Genomic DNA, 16,473 nt, shown 5'->3' with positions numbered 1-16,473 from the left:
TCTTAATATCATTCATAACTAAAGAAAAATAAAGAACAATCGACGGGTCCCACTGGGCGTGCCAATTTGTTTACCCAGAAAAATGGTAAACAAGCGCTAGTTTCCTTTTTAAAGGTTACTTTGCGGAGTCAACTAGAATACTCCAGGACTGATTGCTTTATTTTGTTATGTTATGTGTATCTGATTTGTATTAAATGTAAAATAGTGACTTTAACGTAAAAGTAAACACTGAAATTAAAAGCTTTAAAGTAAATCAAAGCAATAAAAAAGAAGGCAGTAAATGTGCACTGAAAGATAAAATGTAATGTAAAATGATTGCATTGAATTAAACTGGTACGCATACGTACATTCCAAGGTTGCACTCGTTACTCATTGCGCAGAGATTTGAGTTTTACTTGTGTTTATGTAGAAAATGCGGACCTCTAACTATTCCTATAAAACTTGCTTAAATAGAAAAATAAAATAACTACTACTAACGGTCGACTGGCTATCAGCCAACACGTGTCTTCGACATGCAAGATCTTCAATTGTGAGACTTCCACGCGTCCTGTGAGAACTGCCAGAAAAACTGCCTGGAACTGCCTCTTAACTTCTACTGCCTCTCGACCTCCACTTCAGTTTCTGCAGCCAAAAATCCTTAAGTCTTAGCATCCTTTTGGTTTGGTCGAACGCTGGAGCCTCTGATCATCTTTCTAGTCGAACAGCTTCGACTACTAAGCGTTATTTGGTCGAACCACTTCGACCCAAATGGCAATGTAATTATTCAATTGAAGCCCAATTACCAATTTAGGGCCTTCTCACCAAATTGAGGCCCAATTGCCAATTTTGGGCCTTAGTTGCCCATTTATTTAGTAAGTCGAAATCCTAGGGTAACACTGACTCTGAAGTAGCTCAGCGACCACAAAGAGTCAGAACTATACCAAGAAGGTTTGCAGATTTTGACATGTTGCAAGACACAGAAGTTGACTCAGAAGGAGAGGTCATTCAGTGCGCCATGTTAATAGATTCTGAACCAGTGAGTATAGAAGAAGCGCTCAAGAAGAAGGTCTGGCTGAATGCCATGAAAGAAGAACTTGAGGCTATAGAAAGAAACAATAATTGGAAGCTGACAGAACTTCCAAAGAAGAAGAAAGTCATCAGCGTCAGATGGGTTTTCAAGGTAAAGCTGAAGCCAGATGGACCAGTTGGTAAACACAAAGCGAGGCTAGTGGCTAGAGGTTTTCTTCAGAAACCTGGACTAGATTACTTTGAGGTGTTTGCTCCTGTAGCTAGACATGAAACAATCAGGCTGGTGATTGCGTTAGCTGCGAGCTGTCGCTACCGCGAAAAATGGAATCAGAGTCGCCACTAATATATTCATCCCATCGCGGGAAAGGAATATCAGAAACCTAACTCGGAACAAGAACAAGGTCTTTCGACCAGAGAATAGGGCACGGGAGTCGGTTACGCAAGGGGAAGGTGCTAGCACCCCTCACGCCCATCGTACTCGATGGTATCCACCTATGTTTGTTTCTATCTAAAGGGTGTATATCTATGTCTAAACTAAATGCGAATGCATGCAAGGGAAGTACGGGGAAAAGAAGGAATTATTTACAAGTGTGTTCGCTTAGGCCCCGCGACCCAATGCCTACGTATCCTTTTCAGGAATCAGAACGACCGTAGTTCGGCTCCATAGTTTCCATTTGTTTTGTGTTTTTTAGTTGAACAGCGGTTAAGGTCACAATCCACGATGCTCGACCTTTGGAGACTTATACGCCTAATTTTGGAAAGGACTTAACATGTTCTTAAGCGCCTAACAAGGCAAAAGAATGAACTTGGGTTTGTGTTTTTTATGTAACTACATGATGAACAAAACCCAATACAAGGTTTCGCACCACTTCGTCACTTTGTTTTAATTCGAGCCTTTATTAAGTGTTTTAAATGTTTTTGGTTGAGTATTTTTTAAGGGAATTTACTTTGCGATTAGAATCACATAAAATGTATAATGATCGAGAAGCAGATTAGGGAATGAATCCCACTCACTTCTATCCCATTATATAATGTTCAAGAAACAGATTAGGGAATGAATCCCACTCATTTCTATCCCATTAACTAATGTTTGAGAAACAAATTAGGGAATGAATCCCACTCATTTCTCTCCCATTAAGTAGTGACCGAGAAACAGATTAGGGAATGAATCCCACTCATTTCTATGCCACTAAGTGATTGAGAAACAGATTAGGGAATGAATCCCACTCATTTCTATGCCACTAAGTGATTGAGAAACAGATTAGGGAATGAATCCCACTCATTTCTATGCCACTAAGTGATTGAGAAACAGATTAGGGAATGAATCCCACTCATTTCTCTATCACTTTCTTAATGTGATTCGCCTCTTTATTTATTAGTGTTTTAAAGTTGAAAAGAAAAAGAATGAAAGAGGGGAGACTAACCTATTTTCTAGCCTAAGTGTTATCCTAATTCTAATTCTAAAGTTAACATCGTGACTAAATTCTAAAAGGAACATTAAAAAGGTATTAAGAAAGTAGGCCAAAAATATGGCCAAAAGCAAGTAACAAAAATCACATGACAATTACACAAAAATGACATGGAAATAGTACAAAAGCAATTCAAGCATTAGTGCGAAATTAAACTAAAAAATACTACTATTTTTATGGGTTTTTTGTCAACAAAGAAAATCTAGTTCAAGCCTAAATACACTAAAAATCTATTTACCCTAAAACTAACAATTTTATTGTTTTCTATGTCATTTTTTATTACCTAAAAATGATGGAGAACCAACTAGTTAAAAAAACACTAAATCTAACATGAATTATGCACACAGGGGGGTTTAAGTGTAAAACAATGGTGCAGTCAATAAGCTGGGCGCAGGGCCAAGGATTGACCCATTAGCTTGTTTTTTGTTTCAGCCTGGTTAGCAAAAAAAAATAAAGGTGTTATGGGCTCAAGGGGGTACACGAATAGCATTGTTTTTGTTATTTTTTTAGCCAAAAATGGCGTGCTACATGGGCCAATGTGGGGTAGATATAGCACTTTCGGTTGACAAGGCCCAAGGTTTACGAGTCAAAAGTCCAAATTCTCAATTGACTTAATTTCCTTAATCAAACATAGAATCCACTAATCAGGCCTAAATCACCAATTAATACCAATTAAACTTTATTAAATTCAATTAACTAAAATTAATTAAAATAATCAAAATAAACACAAAAGGGGATTAGGGTTTACGTGTTGTGCCTCTTGGACTTGCTCCTCTCATTCTTCGCGTGAGCAACGGCGCCGATTCTCCCCTCCAGCGAAACTTCTCCGATGAAAGCCTCTTCCCTTCGCCGTGAATCAACCTACACAACCACCACACTCTCATTTCTCGTCTCTCATCTTACGATCTCAATTCTCAGCGCCGCGGCGAACGCACCGTTTCTCTTCCCTTTCTACTCCCGTTTTCGATCTCCTCTCTCAACAATCAGAAAAACGCACCACGCAAGGCAGTGAAGGTGTTTACCTACCGGAGAAGTCCGGTACTTCTCCCAATTTAATAAAGGTGAAGAGAATCCCGTAGTTCTATCAAGAGTTCAGGTAAGAATCTTCCGTTCCTCTCCAATTTTCTCCGATTCGAATCTTTCTCTCTTCAGTTCCATACGCTTGATGATGTCACTGTTCTGTTTACGATTTCAGTGGCATTGTAGAAGTATTGTTATGATGATGATGATAATTGCTGCGTCGTGATGATAATGAAGTGTGACGAAGATGATGACACCATGAAGTTTGAAGTGTGAAGACGATTGGTGATGATTCAAAGATGATGATGATGAAAGTTGAGTGAAGTTGATGAAGAAGTGAAGGATGAAGATTCAAGAGCGAACCATTCTGAGCTTGTTACAGGTGAGAGTATCTTCGGTTACCCATCTCTGTTCTGAAATTCTCTTCTCCCTTTTTGTTATGCCAATTCTTTTCTTCTGCATTTTTGAAGGTTTATGGTGGTGGAGGTTGAAGAAGAGTGGATGCAGAGGTTCTGTTATCGTTGAGGTGAAGGTTGTTGGTGATTGATGAAGAGGATGAAGAAGTGATGAAGATGAGTGATGGAAGCTGAATGATGGTGGTGAAGGATGGAGGGTGAGAAGAATGAAGAGAGAATCCCCAAATGATGAAGCAGGCTAAGATTTATAGAGGTGAGTTCCTTCTTCTGATTTTCTGTTTTGATTCAGTTATGGGATCTATTAGTTAGGTGGTTGAAAACTGTTAGCTGTTAGAAAAAAGTTAGTTACAAATGGTTTTGACAGTTATGAATCGGTTAGGTTGTTAGGAATAACTAATTTCTGTTATGAGGTGGAGGGTAGAGATTGATTTAGTTAGGGACTGATTGAGTTAGTAACTGAATTAGTTATAAACTGTTAGTAACAGTTAGGACATGTTTGGTTTTCGGTTAGTGCTAGGTTATTGGATTCAGTTTTTCTTTTAGGAATTGCTGCTGACTGTATACTTATATGAATGGGATTGTATGAACATTAGAATGGGCGTTGGTTTTGCGAATCTGATCCGTTTTTGAACTGGCTGAATTTGTTGTGGATTGGTAAGATAACGATGACGATTTAATGTTGCAGGTCTGTTTTCGAGGTGCTGCAAGTCTGTGAATGTTTGATGGCAGCTCCGGTTTTATTTTGCGGGTTTTGAGTGGTAAGCTGGATTTATTTTCTGGATAATGTAGAATTTATTGTAGCTTTGTTCTGAATGTGGGACGGTGTATTTGATTGTGTCAGAATTAACATAAGCTAGCTTGATTTGAATTGGCACAGGTTTTCTAGAAGGTATTGGCATGGTGTCGAATTCTGAAGTATGTGGCTTGGATGTGTTACGAAACTGTGAGCGAACCGTATGGTGAAGATTATATTGAAGATTCTGATTTAGGTACAGATACATGATGCGGGACTGGTTATTAGTGAATGCATTTGCATGCTGGTTTTGGTTTATATTGACTGCACTTGTTTTATGACTCAATTTACATGTTGTTTGGATAGGTTTTGGAACTTGTCAAGTCAAAAGATAGGCTGCAGCAAGTGTATTGGTGCGGAGACGCAACTAGTGTAATCGCACGGCTCATGGTGTATTTGGGACAACACAGAGATGGGTTAAACTATGAAGCTTGAAGATTGGGGAGAAAGAATATGCTTGAAGTTTAGTATAGAAATGTAACTAATTGACTTTGTAATGAGACTTTTTCCTCTTTTTTGTATTGAATTGGATTGGAAGGGAACATTGAGCATGTAGATGATTCTCCTTGTAAAGTGATATGATATATATACATATGGTTCTTGAAACTTGTAAATGGATGGTTACTCATAGCATGTTACGGTTTCTCTTCCCCAAAATTGAGACTTTAATTCCTTCTCCCTCCTTGTGTTTCCACTTTAATTTTACTTGTGATTTCATAGCCAAAAATTCTGAAGAAAAAATGCCCCGCACTTGAAATGATTCACGAAGTTCCACATAACTTTGATTAACTTTGATTCTTGTATGCAATCCCAAGTGACCGAGTGAGTTTGACCTTCGAATTAATGATAAGGAAATCTAGATAGATCCCTAATTCATCTGATGATTGTAAGAATAATGACATGAAGCCCAGAACCTACACTCAAAAAGACCCTTTGATCGCCACAAGAAATAGGGAAATAAACTCTAATTCCACAGTTCAATGCTCATAAATACTTCGATGAGAATAGCCTTGTAGCTTGAGAAGACAGAAGTTCATGATGAATGACCGTATCAAAAATCTACTTCCACAACCCATGCTTCGAATGAGAACCAGATGATCCAAGCTTAGTTGATATGTACGTCTCAAACCAATGCAAAAACTTTGATTAATGAGTGCATGAGTTATGTTAATGCCCTAGTGAAAAGATGATGCATATGAAATGAGAAGTTTAAGCCAGTTAGAAATAAATAGGTGGGCAAATTTTGGGGTGCAACAGCTGCCCCTATTCAATCTACTTGGACCTGAATGTACGAACGACACAAGTTCTAGACATGAGAGGTGAAAGTGGATCGAATACCCAAAAGTACCATCAAAATTTGCATTCTGTGGTAAAGCAAAGGTGTTGAATAGTATCAAAGGTGGACCAGACAAGTTGCTAACCTTAGTTAGACTTTGAAAAGATTGCTATCCTTAGATAGACTTGAAAAGGAGAGTGCTAACCGTAGTTAGACTTGAAGAAGAGGCGACACCACCGTAGCGTGACTCCGCAAGGAAGAATCATCCTTAGACGACTCAGCCAAATTGCTAACCTTAGTTAGACTTTGAAAAGAGGACACAACCGTAGCGTGACTCCACAAGGAAGAACCATCCTTAGACGACTCAACCAAATTGCTAACCTTAGTTAGACTTTGAAAAGAAGACACAACCGTAGCGTGACTCCACAAGGAAGAACCATCCTTAGACGACTCAACCAAATTGCTAACCTTAGTTAGACTTTGAAAAGAAGACACAACCGTAGCGTGACTCCACAAGGAAGAACCATCCTTAGACGACTCAACCAAATTGCTAACCTTAGTTAGACTTTGAAAAGAAGACACAACCGTAGCGTGACTCCACAAGGAAGAACCATCCTTAGACGACTCAACCAAATTGCTAACCTTAGTTAGACTTTGAAAAGAAGACACAACCGTAGCGTGACTCCACAAGGAAGAACCATCCTTAGACGACTCAACCAAATTGCTAACCTTAGTTAGACTTTGAAAAGAAGACACAACCGTAGCGTGACTCCACAAGGAAGAACCATCCTTAGACGACTCAACCAAATTGCTAACCTTAGTTAGACTTTAGAAAAAGGAGGTGCTAACCTTAGTTAGACTTTAGAAAAAGGAGGTGCTAACCTTAGTTAGACTTTAGAAAAAGGAAGGGCTAACCTTAGTTAGACTTTAGAAAAAAGGGGGTGCTAACCTTAGTTAGACTTTATTGAACACGGCAAGTGGAAAACTGACCAATGAAACATGATCTTAATGAGGACTAACTTTGTATCCAATCCACCTTGGAGGAGGAGGACAAGACTTCTTCTGGGAATATATTATTTTGTGCCTTTGGAGCACATACAAACTGGCTTATGCATTGATGCATGTTTGATTTTTCCATGGCGTAATGCTCCATATTCATGGAAATGCTACGCGTTTTTGTAGATGCAATATGAATGCAATGATTACTATATGCAGGAATAACGAGGGCCCTTTAGAGACTATTCCACTGACTGGTGATCGAGCTTCATCTCCGACCTCGGGAGAGGTAAACACCAGGGAGAATCCCCTTAGTGTTAAGAACTTTGTGGGGGGTGCCAATAGATATTGGACTTTGACTTGCAAGATGTACTTCTTCGTTGACTTGAAGAATGACTTTTGACTTCTCACCATGTGCCATGACTTGGAGAATTTTTAGCTTGAGGAGATTCCCTCAATTTACCATATTGGAGATGAGAACTCTGATGAGGAACCATTGTTGAGAGGATTGGAACAACTCCGAGGAGAAATAAACTCCTATACTTGGGGAAAGAATGAATTCTCAGGAGAAATAAACTCCTATGCTCGGGGAGTGACTTTTCCAGGAGAAATAAACTCCTATGCTTGGGGAATGGAATCAACTCTTAGGAGAAATAAACTCCTATGCTTGGGGAGTGGAATCAACTCTTAGGAGAAATAAACTCCTATGCTTGGGGAGAGAGTAACTTGTTGGGGAAAAGCATTGTGATACTTCTCCATTATGTGATGGCCAACCGCACCTTACAGGTGAATGACGGTTTCTTTAATATAAACCAAACGAGTATGCCCCAGGCCGTCTGACTCATGAAGATATCTGATTTACAAAGATATTTGCCTCGAAAGGATCCTTACACCACAATTACTTGAGATAATCTGCCCCAGCATATTCATACATTTGAAATATTCTTTTTCTTGATCCACGGATCCTTGAAGAGGTTTTTCGAACCTCGACGTAATTGCCCCAGATTGAGTGAGTTTGAGAGATTCCTCGACGTCACTACTTCAGATTGATTGAAATCAAGAGAGAGATTCCTCGACTTGATTAACCTTGATTGGTCGAATTTAAGATGTCAAGCCTCGATTTGATTGCCCCAGATACGATGAATTCACGAGAGAGATTCCTCGTCGTGACTGCCCCTGATCATGTACATCTTATCATGATCCTCAAGTCTACTTTCTTCGAAGTCAACCAAACTGTGGAAGCACCTTTATCATGCTCCATGGAGTCTTCAAATTCTTCCCCTCGGGGTACTTAATCGAAATGCATCTACTCCACCGAGTACTCAAACTTCTCCCCTCAGGGTAGTCAATCAAAGAAGGTATAAACTGACTATGCTCAATGGAGTCTTCAGGCAACATGCCCCTTGATATATTAGTCTCTGGAATGATTTCTTTTTACTCTACGGAGTTTTCAAGTCTCTTTTACTCTGACATGATCAATCTCTTCATGGATTCTCATCATAGAAATTTCCTTGATGTTTAAGCAAATGTTTTGTATGCAAAAGAATGTTAATTCTAAGAATGATAAATCTAATGCAAAGCCTATGCTAGTCTTGAAGTTTAAAAACTTTTTATGCAATGAGGTGGCCACCTCTTGTGAATGAAATGTAAAGCGGGCATACAATACCAACATAGATATGTGACGCGTCATTGGGAGTCAGTTAAACGCTATCTCAATGGAGTGCGTCTCCAAAATAAACCCTACTTCAATTAGGACTTTTAAGGGTTGTATCTTGGCCGGGTTCATGGTTTTTCAGAAACAAAGGATTTTTAGGCTCAAAATTATTTGGTTCCCACCCCCTTCATGATATTCTCCACTCCTAAGTTCAAATTAACTCAACATGAGTGCTCATCCCTCACAAGGAATTTTGAAATGGTTGAGGAATCAATGAGGTTTTTCGGACATGGCAGTCGCTCACCTTTTATTCTTCTGATTCATTATCACACGACTTTGTTCTTTCTTTATTTTCGCCATCATTTTTCTTTTTTATTGCTATTTTTCTTTCTTCCTTTTTTCTTTCTTTTTTTCATTTTTGCCATTTTTTTTTTCTCTTTTTTTTGAACAAGTCGTGTGACCTCGCATTGTATTTAATTTGTGGGAGATGATTGTGACTGCCTCACACCTTTGATTGATGAAGAATTACCATTGCGGTATCGTCATCTTTTGTCCTCTTGGTAGGTGAAGGATAACCATTGCGGTTTTGACATTCCTCAACCTTTTGAAGGATAACCATTGTTGTATCCTTGGATGCATATCCTTTATGAGTTTTGAACACTTGATCAAGTTAAATGAACACTACCCTGCCCCAGGGTTAAAAACAAGGGTTTTTTATGATCAGAAAAGAAACTCCTACTTCAAGGCTCAAAGGGGTTAACGAGGGTCTATCTCCCTTATATCTCCGGTGTTTGGGGATTTGAAACAATGCCTGTACATCATCAGCAGGGTTTTATTCAAAAACACACAATTAGGGATTTTGCATTTTTATTGTCATCATTCTCCCTCCGCTCGTTGCCTAAGCAAGAGATAAGTAAAAGTTGGTATCGTAATGCCAAAACTCTTTTTTTGAGTGAAAACGAATGGATTACTTCAAGACAAACATAAACAATGCATTATGATTTTCATTCAGAAATTAACAAATTTTTACATGCTAGAAATGCTTAAACAAACAATGAAACGTTACAAATGAGAGTGCAATAAAGAACTAAATGAATGCCCTTGTTGAGGAGACTTGACTCCGTATGGACTTATTTCTCTCGAATGCCTTTTGCAGTTTTGATACCCCATTGAGACTTCAACTTGTGCATAGGACCTCTTGGAGTGGATTGTGGTTATTCCGAAATCAACAAGGACTTGAATTCTGCCTTTGAATGTCCTACCACCTTCAGTTGAATGGCTAGGTGCCCCAGCATGGTAGCCACTTAACATTATCATATGTTCCTTCCACACACTTCAGATTACTTCCCAGAAGTATATTCCAACAAAGGCGTACAAGAGTGGTGCAATTTACCTTACTTTAGGGATTTGAGCAATGCAAATGATGCAATACTCAAGATAGACAATGTCTTGCTTATCCCTCGGTCGGGAGCCCCAAATATAGATGCTAGAACGGTAATCACCATCATAAATGGAAAGAATCTTGTATGGTCCTCAAACTCAGGAGCTATATGTGGTAAGGAAGACACACAACATCAATCTTAACCAACTGAGATTCTAACCATTAGGGAAGTAATTGGGCACAAGGCATTAGAATTACATCATTTCGTTTCTCATATTCTTTCTTTCTCTGTTGACGAGCAAAGGCTATCTGAGAAGAACATTCTGGGAAGATATAACACATGATATGAAGCGACAGCTTGAGAACGAGAAATGCCTCTGCAAAACACTCTTGATTACCACATGGAAAAAGATTCTGACGAAGTTGCACAAGAATTTGTAATGCTTTAGGGATTCGAGCAGTGCAAATGATGCAATACTCAAGATAGACAAGGTCTTGCTTATCCCTCGGTCGGGAGCCCCAAGCAACTTCCACATATGTACAAGAGATGATTATCACTTTAGCTTCAATATCCAAACCATTCGGAGTGAGAGTAAATGATCCTTGCAGTTTTTTTTTGTTGATATCAGGCACTAGGTACAAACACACAATGTCTAACTCAACGGAGTCACGACCTTTTATGATTTTAAACCTTTTCTCCAAGAGGTGGAACCTTTTTTCATTTCAATGATCGGAAACTTGAAGACTTCAATTTCCAAATGGTTCTCATGATGTGTTTCCTCCTTACCAAGAATAGGAATCTCAACATTATTTCAGACATTCTGATTCGTAAGACCTTCTCATGGGTGAGATTAACATTTGCATTTGGCCTCTGAAGAACCTATCTCAATTCTTCTTGTCAAAGAGAAAAGGCTTGAATAACCTCCATACACTGATCCATGTTAATCCCCATTTCTGTTCTCATCTCAGTCAGAAACCTCACGGAGTTGTTCCATTATTAACTTTCGAGCACGTAGCGGTGAGAAGTCACTTTTGTTGTTGAAGTCTGAATTTGAGTAGAAAGGGCCCCCATAAGCTTCTGATAGAACCATGAAATGCATGATAGTATGAATGCATGTTTCATTTCTAAGGGATCCTAAAGTCTTTTCATCAACTTTTTTTTCTTTTACTTTCCCTTTTTTTTTTGCATATAGTATCTTTTCCTTTTTTTCTTTTCCATCTTTTCTACTTTTTTTCGTTTCCCCTTTTTTTTGGAAATAGACTTTAGAATCCCCCACAAATGAAGTGAATAAAGTGATAATGTTATGCAATGCAAAAGCATGGGATCAAGGTCCATATAATCTTAGTAACCACTGTACAATCCTCTGAATAACTGATGTAAAGCCTCGGTAAGTCAAATGTCATGAGATCAAAGGTTCGACACCTTTTTGAATACCAGGAGAACCAATAGTCACCAACAGAATAGAATAGTCACCAACGGTACCTGTCATGTATATCCCACCCCACTCACAGGTGAATCTAGGTCAAGGTAGGTCAAAAGGTCTCCAGCGTTACCAACTCTCCTGAAACACCATCATTGTTGCAAATACATGCCAACAACGGTATCCCATTCGAGTCTCGGCTGGTCGTGGGTCTCATGATCGCAATCAACAGAACCTGACATTCTGTTGGCGTCATGACTATCCACTCTATCCTAGGTATCCTATGTGTTAACTCTGGCCTGGGTATTGGGCCTTTTACCTCATAGAACAACCCACCCAACCTGCAAAACAGAACAGAAGACCCCAAGGAACACAGAATATAATCCATATGCATGATGTGCAAACAGAAATAAACATGATATGCAAGCAGAAAAGTAAACATGTAAACATATATACAAGGTATAGACATAAAAGCAAATAAACACCCAGTAAATAAACAAACAAACGCAAGCTAGGATCGACTCACTAAGGATGGACCAGCACAGGTCTAGCAACGTCCCCAGCAGAGTCGCCAGCTGTCGCTACCGCGAAAAATGGAATCAGAGTCGCCACTAATATATTCATCCCATCGCGGGAAAGGAATATCAGAAACCTAACTCGGAACAAGAACAAGGTCTTTCGACCAGAGAATAGGGCACGGGAGTCGGTTACGCAAGGGGAAGGTGCTAGCACCCCTCACGCCCATCGTACTCGATGGTATCCACCTATGTTTGTTTCTATCTAAAGGGTGTATATCTATGTCTAAACTAAATGCGAATGCATGCAAGGGAAGTACGGGGAAAAGAAGGAATTATTTACAAGTGTGTTCGCTTAGGCCCCGCGACCCAATGCCTACGTATCCTTTTCAGGAATCAGAACGACCGTAGTTCGGCTCCATAGTTTCCATTTGTTTTGTGTTTTTTAGTTGAACAGCGGTTAAGGTCACAATCCACGATGCTCGACCTTTGGAGACTTATACGCCTAATTTTGGAAAGGACTTAACATGTTCTTAAGCGCCTAACAAGGCAAAAGAATGAACTTGGGTTTGTGTTTTTTATGTAACTACATGATGAACAAAACCCAATACAAGGTTTCGCACCACTTCGTCACTTTGTTTTAATTCGAGCCTTTATTAAGTGTTTTAAATGTTTTTGGTTGAGTATTTTTTAAGGGAATTTACTTTGCGATTAGAATCACATAAAATGTATAATGATCGAGAAGCAGATTAGGGAATGAATCCCACTCACTTCTATCCCATTATATAATGTTCAAGAAACAGATTAGGGAATGAATCCCACTCATTTCTATCCCATTAACTAATGTTTGAGAAACAAATTAGGGAATGAATCCCACTCATTTCTCTCCCATTAAGTAGTGACCGAGAAACAGATTAGGGAATGAATCCCACTCATTTCTATGCCACTAAGTGATTGAGAAACAGATTAGGGAATGAATCCCACTCATTTCTATGCCACTAAGTGATTGAGAAACAGATTAGGGAATGAATCCCACTCATTTCTATGCCACTAAGTGATTGAGAAACAGATTAGGGAATGAATCCCACTCATTTCTCTATCACTTTCTTAATGTGATTCGCCTCTTTATTTATTAGTGTTTTAAAGTTGAAAAGAAAAAGAATGAAAGAGGGGAGACTAACCTATTTTCTAGCCTAAGTGTTATCCTAATTCTAATTCTAAAGTTAACATCGTGACTAAATTCTAAAAGGAACATTAAAAAGGTATTAAGAAAGTAGGCCAAAAATATGGCCAAAAGCAAGTAACAAAAATCACATGACAATTACACAAAAATGACATGGAAATAGTACAAAAGCAATTCAAGCATTAGTGCGAAATTAAACTAAAAAATACTACTATTTTTATGGGTTTTTTGTCAACAAAGAAAATCTAGTTCAAGCCTAAATACACTAAAAATCTATTTACCCTAAAACTAACAATTTTATTGTTTTCTATGTCATTTTTTATTACCTAAAAATGATGGAGAACCAACTAGTTAAAAAAACACTAAATCTAACATGAATTATGCACACAGGGGGGTTTAAGTGTAAAACAATGGTGCAGTCAATAAGCTGGGCGCAGGGCCAAGGATTGACCCATTAGCTTGTTTTTTGTTTCAGCCTGGTTAGCAAAAAAAAATAAAGGTGTTATGGGCTCAAGGGGGTACACGAATAGCATTGTTTTTGTTATTTTTTTAGCCAAAAATGGCGTGCTACATGGGCCAATGTGGGGTAGATATAGCACTTTCGGTTGACAAGGCCCAAGGTTTACGAGTCAAAAGTCCAAATTCTCAATTGACTTAATTTCCTTAATCAAACATAGAATCCACTAATCAGGCCTAAATCACCAATTAATACCAATTAAACTTTATTAAATTCAATTAACTAAAATTAATTAAAATAATCAAAATAAACACAAAAGGGGATTAGGGTTTACGTGTTGTGCCTCTTGGACTTGCTCCTCTCATTCTTCGCGTGAGCAACGGCGCCGATTCTCCCCTCCAGCGAAACTTCTCCGATGAAAGCCTCTTCCCTTCGCCGTGAATCAACCTACACAACCACCACACTCTCATTTCTCGTCTCTCATCTTACGATCTCAATTCTCAGCGCCGCGGCGAACGCACCGTTTCTCTTCCCTTTCTACTCCCGTTTTCGATCTCCTCTCTCAACAATCAGAAAAACGCACCACGCAAGGCAGTGAAGGTGTTTACCTACCGGAGAAGTCCGGTACTTCTCCCAATTTAATAAAGGTGAAGAGAATCCCGTAGTTCTATCAAGAGTTCAGGTAAGAATCTTCCGTTCCTCTCCAATTTTCTCCGATTCGAATCTTTCTCTCTTCAGTTCCATACGCTTGATGATGTCACTGTTCTGTTTACGATTTCAGTGGCATTGTAGAAGTATTGTTATGATGATGATGATAATTGCTGCGTCGTGATGATAATGAAGTGTGACGAAGATGATGACACCATGAAGTTTGAAGTGTGAAGACGATTGGTGATGATTCAAAGATGATGATGATGAAAGTTGAGTGAAGTTGATGAAGAAGTGAAGGATGAAGATTCAAGAGCGAACCATTCTGAGCTTGTTACAGGTGAGAGTATCTTCGGTTACCCATCTCTGTTCTGAAATTCTCTTCTCCCTTTTTGTTATGCCAATTCTTTTCTTCTGCATTTTTGAAGGTTTATGGTGGTGGAGGTTGAAGAAGAGTGGATGCAGAGGTTCTGTTATCGTTGAGGTGAAGGTTGTTGGTGATTGATGAAGAGGATGAAGAAGTGATGAAGATGAGTGATGGAAGCTGAATGATGGTGGTGAAGGATGGAGGGTGAGAAGAATGAAGAGAGAATCCCCAAATGATGAAGCAGGCTAAGATTTATAGAGGTGAGTTCCTTCTTCTGATTTTCTGTTTTGATTCAGTTATGGGATCTATTAGTTAGGTGGTTGAAAACTGTTAGCTGTTAGAAAAAAGTTAGTTACAAATGGTTTTGACAGTTATGAATCGGTTAGGTTGTTAGGAATAACTAATTTCTGTTATGAGGTGGAGGGTAGAGATTGATTTAGTTAGGGACTGATTGAGTTAGTAACTGAATTAGTTATAAACTGTTAGTAACAGTTAGGACATGTTTGGTTTTCGGTTAGTGCTAGGTTATTGGATTCAGTTTTTCTTTTAGGAATTGCTGCTGACTGTATACTTATATGAATGGGATTGTATGAACATTAGAATGGGCGTTGGTTTTGCGAATCTGATCCGTTTTTGAACTGGCTGAATTTGTTGTGGATTGGTAAGATAACGATGACGATTTAATGTTGCAGGTCTGTTTTCGAGGTGCTGCAAGTCTGTGAATGTTTGATGGCAGCTCCGGTTTTATTTTGCGGGTTTTGAGTGGTAAGCTGGATTTATTTTCTGGATAATGTAGAATTTATTGTAGCTTTGTTCTGAATGTGGGACGGTGTATTTGATTGTGTCAGAATTAACATAAGCTAGCTTGATTTGAATTGGCACAGGTTTTCTAGAAGGTATTGGCATGGTGTCGAATTCTGAAGTATGTGGCTTGGATGTGTTACGAAACTGTGAGCGAACCGTATGGTGAAGATTATATTGAAGATTCTGATTTAGGTACAGATACATGATGCGGGACTGGTTATTAGTGAATGCATTTGCATGCTGGTTTTGGTTTATATTGACTGCACTTGTTTTATGACTCAATTTACATGTTGTTTGGATAGGTTTTGGAACTTGTCAAGTCAAAAGATAGGCTGCAGCAAGTGTATTGGTGCGGAGACGCAACTAGTGTAATCGCACGGCTCATGGTGTATTTGGGACAACACAGAGATGGGTTAAACTATGAAGCTTGAAGATTGGGGAGAAAGAATATGCTTGAAGTTTAGTATAGAAATGTAACTAATTGACTTTGTAATGAGACTTTTTCCTCTTTTTTGTATTGAATTGGATTGGAAGGGAACATTGAGCATGTAGATGATTCTCCTTGTAAAGTGATATGATATATATACATATGGTTCTTGAAACTTGTAAATGGATGGTTACTCATAGCATGTTACGGTTTCTCTTCCCCAAAATTGAGACTTTAATTCCTTCTCCCTCCTTGTGTTTCCACTTTAATTTTACTTGTGATTTCATAGCCAAAAATTCTGAAGAAAAAATGCCCCGCACTTGAAATGATTCACGAAGTTCCACATAACTTTGATTAACTTTGATTCTTGTATGCAATCCCAAGTGACCGAGTGAGTTTGACCTTCGAATTAATGATAAGGAAATCTAGATAGATCCCTAATAATGACATGAAGCCCAGAACCTACACTCAAAAAGACCCTTTGATCGCCACAAGAAATAGGGAAATAAACTCTAATTCCACAGTTCAATGCTCATAAATACTTCGATGAGAATAGCCTTGTAGCTTGAGAAGACAGAAGTTCATGATGAATGACCGTATCAAAAATCTACTTCCACAACCCATGCTTCGAATGAGAA

General features: G+C 38.8%; 2 long non-coding RNA genes across 2 annotated transcripts; both read left to right on the top strand.

Moving 5' to 3' along the window:
* Positions 1–3,194: 3,194 nt before the first annotated feature.
* Positions 3,195–5,312, top strand: LOC131624581 (uncharacterized). The gene is made up of 6 exons (XR_009290627.1): positions 3,195–3,573; positions 3,673–3,879; positions 3,968–4,166; positions 4,599–4,671; positions 4,791–4,902; positions 5,013–5,312. It is a non-coding gene; the product is annotated as an uncharacterized LOC131624581 (long non-coding RNA).
* Positions 5,313–13,891: 8,579 nt separating this feature from the next.
* On the top strand, positions 13,892–16,010 carry LOC131624580 (uncharacterized). Its single transcript, XR_009290626.1, has 6 exons — positions 13,892–14,271; positions 14,371–14,577; positions 14,666–14,864; positions 15,297–15,369; positions 15,489–15,600; positions 15,711–16,010. It is a non-coding gene; the product is annotated as an uncharacterized LOC131624580 (long non-coding RNA).
* The last annotated feature ends 463 nt before the right edge of the window (positions 16,011–16,473 follow it).

This window comes from Vicia villosa, unplaced genomic scaffold (genome assembly GCF_029867415.1).
Source record: "Vicia villosa cultivar HV-30 ecotype Madison, WI unplaced genomic scaffold, Vvil1.0 ctg.000141F_1_1_1, whole genome shotgun sequence".
NCBI lineage: Eukaryota > Viridiplantae > Streptophyta > Magnoliopsida > Fabales > Fabaceae > Vicia > Vicia villosa.
This window is presented reverse-complemented; position numbering and strand designations above follow the sequence as displayed.